At 38.6% G+C, this 7,131-nt stretch overlaps 1 pseudogene; it reads right to left on the reverse strand.

Moving 5' to 3' along the window:
* Nucleotides 1–5,305: 5,305 nt before the first annotated feature.
* LOC143398447 (carnosine N-methyltransferase-like) lies at nt 5,306–7,131 on the reverse strand (annotated as a pseudogene).

The following is a 7,131-nucleotide window of genomic DNA, read 5'->3' on the forward strand; positions in this document are numbered from 1 at the left end:
ATCTGGTATTAAATAGAAAAACGTGTTATCTATGGTATCAACAGCAATATTTGCAATACTATTAATGATGGGGTGGGCATTATACAAACCAATCAGTGAAAAAAGATAGTAAAACTAGAGTTATTTAAGAGTATAAAATAGATAGTAAAGTAGAAAAGAGTTTATCATCTCAAAAGGTGAAAGAAGAGAATGAAAAAGATATAGGATGTGATAATTATGAGGAAGAAAGAAAAACAGAAGTAAAATCTTAAAGGTAGAGCAAAAGTGAGAATAATAGCATTTGGCTGTTAGTAGAATAAAAGAAAGAGAAACAAGACATAGAGAAAAATGAACACCCATATAAAATAAACCCAAAATATATGAATAAAAAATCGTAACCCTTAAAAATAAGGCAAGGAAAAATAAGTACACTTTTTAAAAAATGAAACAAATGAGAAACTGTAAACAAGTAAGTATGCATACATGAATCATTCAGTACACAAATGCATGTGAACACATACACACACTCAAAAGACAAAAAACCCGTACACAATAACAAAAACTGATGAAGAAAAAAAGGAGATTATTAATGAAAAATTAAAGAATCATTTCCACTGAAGTGGTCAAAATAGTCAATAAGAATATATGTTCACTGTCTGTGCCCAACTGTGTTTCTTTCCATTTCTTCTTGAGTTATGTACTGAGCACAAGCATGAGGGCCAATGGTTGTTAAACCTTTCTTCTTTTTGTGTTGCTCACCAAGTTGCCAAGAGTTCAGGAATTCTCAGCTTCCCTTCTCACCACTGTGAGGTAGGATGGGAAATACAGTCTGCTGAAGTTTTGTCTGCACAGGCCAGTTGATGCACTTTTAGGGAGGCTCACTTCAGAGGTCTGTGAGAAGAATTCCTATAGGTAAAGTTCCCACTGATGGGGCTTAGGTCCAATCAGGCCCCAGAGTCTTTGCCTTGTGGGTATTGCTCTGAAGCAATTTTATCAATGTACCAGTTGGGTCCAGCATTTGCAAATCTCTGCCAGGAGACTATTTCTGGAGTCTCCCCGGGATTCCACTTGTGTGGCGGGGGAGCCGATACTTCATTCCCTCTGCTGTCTGTGGAACAGCTTTTTTATGGTTCCATACTTAGTCCCTGAGCGTGTATTCACACCAGCTTGTTCAAATTCTCAACCCACTTCAGCTGGTCCCGTGAGCCACCAGACTCAAAGAGAGAAGGGAACAGGGCTCTCCTCCACATGTCTGACTTGAGCACCCCTGGGTAGAATGCTCTCCATGCCTTTTGTGCTAGCTCTGCTAGGCAAAGCCTAGGTCCTGGGGCAGGTGCCTGTCAGGACCATGCATGTATACACGCTCAGATCTCCCAGCTTCTGGCTCCTATGGTGGCTTCCTTACCTTGGCTGTGTTAAGATGGCTCCTACCTTGATCTCTGTGGACAGTGGGAAGCATGGAGAACCAGAACCCTTTTTGCAGTACTGTACAGTGTAATGAATCCTCTGGACAACACAAAGAAGCCTGCCTCTCTGATCTCAGAATTTTCTGCACTAAATTGATTTTTTTGTGTGTGCAGTTTTCCTCCCTCTGTGATATAGCAGTACCACAGCTGCAGCTGCTACCACCTGGCTTCAATGTACCCATTTTCCTTTTTTTCTCTGTTTATAGTACCCAAATTTCTGATTCTTCAACACTTTCTGTCCAGTATTGAGTTTTAGTGAAATCCCTCTTTCACCCCTCTCACAGGGAAGCACTTTTCCCACTATTTGATTTCCAGGTCTTGGAGTTTCAAAAATATAGCCTGTATGTAGCCTGCCATTTAGCTTTGCATTTCTAATGTATTATTTCTTATACTTGAGTTTCTGACTTTCTATATCTCTATGATTTTTTTTAAATTGACTATTAAGTTTTGATGAGTTCCTCCCACCTCACTGAGAAGCAGTCTTCTTGACTTGTAAGTCTGGAGCTGAGGAACTACTGGGGGGTGCAACCTTCCTCAAATCTGCCATCTTTTCTTCCCATGTAAGCATGGGAAGACTTCTATTCTTTTCAAGATGTCAAAATATGTTTTAGGGCCAAAATATACTCCTTCTTGATGGATATCTCATGTAACCTTCAAAAAAATTATTTTCTCATTGTTGTATAAAGTATTTGGAAAAATGTCAATTAGAGCTATTTTATCATGCTCATTCTGCAGATAGAGATGATGCCTAGCCAAATAATCCAGGTTCTTGACTCTGTAAGTGGGAGAGGCAATAAATATTCAGTAATGGGCCCCAATGTTGATGCTCTGGAATAGAGAACTGCATTCATCACTCAAACACACTTCCTCACTGCAGGTTGTTCTGATATAGTTGTGTAATCGTATCTCCTTACATAGATCTGAAATATTGTTCATTATTGTAAGGTGGCCACAGTGGTCATCTCTGTAGGCAGATATCCCCCTAGGGCTGCAAAATGTAAAACACACATAGCCTGCATGATTGCAGTATAGTTGGAAAAACAAAGGCTCTGTTTCTCATTTGTTTCTTGTTCCTCTTTTTGCCATACATTTTCACTAAAGTCCATATCAAGAAATGCCCTGAAGGGGCTGGGGATATAACTCAGTTGGTACAGTGTTTGCCTTGCATGCACAAGGCCCTGGGTTCAGTTCTCAGTTCCACAAAAAAAGTAAAAAGAAAATAAAGGAAATGCCCTGAATAATCCCTAATCAATAACAAAACTATAATAACCGTCATTCTGTATCCTCCTAGTTTCCTCAAAGGGTATGGTGCATCACTTCCTGCAGAACACATGGGTCAGGAGGACCCATAAAATGCCATGGTGAGTTTGCTTATCTTCCTGTGAAATACAAATGTTGCTCTTTACTTTCTCTTTCTATTGTAACGTGATATGATTTCTTGGAGATGACACACACAGTTTTCTCAGTGGGGAGATTCTCAAGGGGGAGTCTGTTGCCAACTGAGACCTCACTGAAGGCCACATTAACAACAACCAGCATCAGCTACATACTGTATGTTAGCAAGCTTTGTGCTCAGTAGCGATTTTCCCTTCTGGCAAAAGAATTCCATAATTGTCAATTAAAATACCTGAGACACAAATCACGCTTGAGAAGCTGTGTCTTCTGGCAGGAGTAGGTTTGCTTTGTTCTTGTTTTTGAGTTCCCTTGACTTGACCACTTTCTCATCTGCTTTTCTAATGTCACCAAGTGAACAAAAGACTTGTGCACACAGGACAGAGCATGCCTTGATCTTCACAGTGACTCCTTTTTTTTTTAATCACAGGAGGACTCAAGAGGAACCATAACTGGTATCCATCCTGGCCTCACTCTCTTGCTAGTGTATAATGTAGATGATGCCAAGGGTAAGATAGTCTTACTCCCTTTTGTATGCAGAATCTCAGTGATTCCCACTTTCTGCAGGAGGATAAGAAGTGAGGGGGTGGTGATAGAAATTGATTTGCAAAAAAGGAAACAACTCTGTCCTCACCAGTCATTAGGCCTCTGAATGTAGTAATGGCATTTTATTGTTCATAACACTTCACTCATGACAGCTTTTCTCATTTACATACATTTTCTGTGAAAGGCTTCAGAGTTCATTTTCCCAAACCCATTTTAAGCATAAAGTTCTAGAGAGGATCATTCCTGAGCAGTGACTCTCAAGTCCACAATATGCTGCACTCACTTATGGTGGGAGTCTGATATAGGAGATGCCCAGGCCTGAGTTCCCTGAAGCTGAGGCAGGACTCAGTTTTCATGTTTCAATTGATTCTGGAAGTTGCCTTATGATGGTTCCTTTTGTAGACACTGCTTTCTGAGAAACATGTTTAAAACGGAGGGACGTCATGGGCCTTTGCTACAACAGCTGCAACACATCTAGTTGCAGACCAGGCACATGGGCTCTAGTGAAGGACAAGGTCAGCATAGCAATGGTGTCTGATCACATCCCACAGTTTAGGTTCTTGCTGCTCCCTGTATGGCCTGGAGGATATCACTTTGACAGTGTCTTTGATAAATCTTCACATTGTCAGATCCAAATGCTACCTAGGTCCTTCCCATTATACAAACATGGATACTGACAACGACAGGTCATTGTGAGGATGGAACCACTCTCCTTATCATTCCTGCTCATCCCTGAACTCAGCCCTGTGCAGAATATCTTCTTAGATCCCATGAGCATTGGATGAATACCTCTCTGTGCTAAGATCTCACTTTTCCAGAGTATTGGGCTCCACACTGAGCCAGGTATTCACCTGGGATCTGACCAGGATCAGGAAAAAGGGTAGGGGAATTAAGAAGATAGCATGTTGTCCTACCCTTACTCTGTCAGTTTTCATAACTTCTAGGCAGGATGTGCTAGACCCTGCTGGGAGCCATCTGGATCTGAATGTTGATTTCATTGATGTAGTGTTCTTAGTCCCTCAGAGAATGTCTGGCCCTTTGGCATGTGTCCACAATCTACTTACAAGTGAATTGTATTATTAGTCTAGCAAACACCTCTGCAATGAAACCCAAGGGAATTAAAGTCATGTCTTTCTCATCTTTGAATTCCAGGTCTTTGCCATTCAAAATGACAGTAACTACATGGATGTGCTGACTATATTTAATTTAATTTTAATTTCAATATTTAACATATAGAGCCTCATCCTAGTTCCAATTTCAAGTTCCCAATAGACATTCTGTTGTAGGCAGCTCATCTGATTCTAGCACAGTGTCTGTTCCGTGAATTCATATTCCTCAAACTTTTTGCATCACAATTTGATCTGTTTCCAGAAGAGAGCAGAACCAGAAATAGCTGAACCAGAAATAATAAAGTCAACAAATTTGGATGAAAAATTAATAAATACTTATTTTATCTACAGATTATTCAGAAAAAAGTGAACAAAATACCAATTTCACATGTTGAATGTAAAAGAAGCCTTAGACTTTTAAAAACAGCATATGAAATGAACATAAAACAATAAAAATTATGAACTTCAATAGTAACAAATCATTAATATGGCAGACTTGTGACAGCTTCATGAAGACACTGGAGATTAGATTTTTTTCTACTGAAAGACAATTGTGTGCTTCAACGAAAACTTATACATAAAGATTATTTCCTCTATTTTTACTTATGTAATACAAATTTTCATAGTATAATATATTTCTGAACAAAGCAATAGACATTTTTAAGAGAATATACACTATTTCTAAATTTTGTTAGGAATAAGAAGGCACCACTGATTTGAGGTTGTGTCTTGTTTTCACTGATAGTTGATTTTGAGTTTTTTATCTCCGGATTTGTTTTAGTAAACTTTTCTGGGTGATATCAAGTAAGACCATTATTGTGGCTTACAGACCACAAATAAGACAAGTTCATAGTAGTATTTCATCATAGAGAGATCCTTCACAGTATATGTTGACAATATGGATTTCTTTTTTCCATCTATTGCTGAACATCATTTTAAAAATATTTTCATAGCTTTGTTCTATGGAAAGTTCATTTGCCAAATTTTCCAAGTGGTACAACAGAGGACCAAGATTTATCCAAATTCTACCTAGCTTGAATAGTTTCCATATTGTCTCAATACAGTCAATCACATTGTGAGCTGTGCCTATGAAGAAACAGGTGGCAATACAGTCCCAAATATTGAATTTTGAATAAATCTCCTGCTGATATAGAAAATCTAGAACCAGGAAGAAGAATGTGGGGGTAAATATCAGGGGAAGGTGATAAGTCATATCTGATCAGCTTAACTCTGGTTATTGCTAAACTGATGGATCCAGTGATAAAGTTTATATTTGTTAATTTCAGAATATCTGTTCAGAACAAAGTTGGAAAAAAAGAGCATTAAAAAAATCTCCATTCATATTCTTGATAAACATGACCTGGCACAGCTATTTCCCAGTTCATTTTTCCTAATCTAGCACCAGTTACCAGAATATTTACTTTAGGAAGATCTCTCTTTTGGAAAAAAAAATTAAATTTGTTTTTTGATTGGCTGGAAGTAGGCTTTCTGCTTTTCTAGTTTCACTTCAGTTTCTCAAAAACTATTTCAATGTAGATTAAACTTATCCGTATCAAATGTTGATGCTGCCATAATCTTTCCATTCCCCTTATTAGGGATTAAAGTGAAGCCTGAAATTTTAAATGAAAGAAATTATGGTGGTCTCACTTTACCCAATAGATTAAGGTTCGTTAATCTTAAAACCACAATATAGTTAAGCAATTTTTACTCAGGAGAGTTCCAGAACTGAATTGGGGACAAGTGCATACATGGCATATGTTAAGGGTGTGTGAGTAGCAAACCACTCCCCCATGCTAAGCCTGTGAGCTGCAAACGATTTACCTTGTAGGCACAACCCTGCATGTCACAGTCCCTGAGCTTGCTCCACAGCCCACTCTTTGATTGGTCACTGCAGGGACAGTTGGCCAGAAATTGTATTGGTGGCTGCTTGTAATCTGCTTAGCTACTGCCTGAAAAAAAAAAAAAAAAAATATATATATATATATATATATATATATATATATATATATATATATATATGTAACTGCGCAATAAAATCAGACCTGCTTCCTGCTTGGTCTCTGGAGGTCTTGATTAGCGACTCTGCAGCAACACTCTCCTCTACCCTGTTCTGTGGGCCTCCTCACTCAACAAGAGAGAGCCCACGCAATGGAGACTGAACATCCTCTCTTATAATAGAAGAGATAGAAGAAAGTCCTTCTTGGTCATTGATGGGACAGCATGGAGAGGTTAACACTGGAATGGCCACACTATATCTATCATCTTCTCCATATTCTTTATTTTCAAAAATATGTATGCAATCATTCACAATCATCAATAGTATTCCTTGGTTATAATTCATGCATTTCCAAATCTTGTCCAAGTAAAGAAGAAAACTGAGCAAGGAGTTTCTGTTGATTATCTGGAACTGATGTAAACTGTCATTTTTTTTTTTTTTTTTTGTTCACTGGATCATGCATACGGGTGTCATTATAGCGGAAGGCATAGATGATCTTCCAAAAGTGCTTGCTCTGGAAGCTTTTCTCCTCCTTGCTGTGAGTGGTTGCTGCTGCCTAAAATGCTGCTGCAGAGCCCAAAAGCCCAGCAGAGAACTGCACTTCCACTTTCTTGCTTCCACCATGGTTGTGTCCACCTCCTCT

Source organism: Callospermophilus lateralis, chromosome 1 (assembly GCF_048772815.1).
Source record: "Callospermophilus lateralis isolate mCalLat2 chromosome 1, mCalLat2.hap1, whole genome shotgun sequence".
Classification (NCBI taxonomy): domain Eukaryota; kingdom Metazoa; phylum Chordata; class Mammalia; order Rodentia; family Sciuridae; genus Callospermophilus; species Callospermophilus lateralis.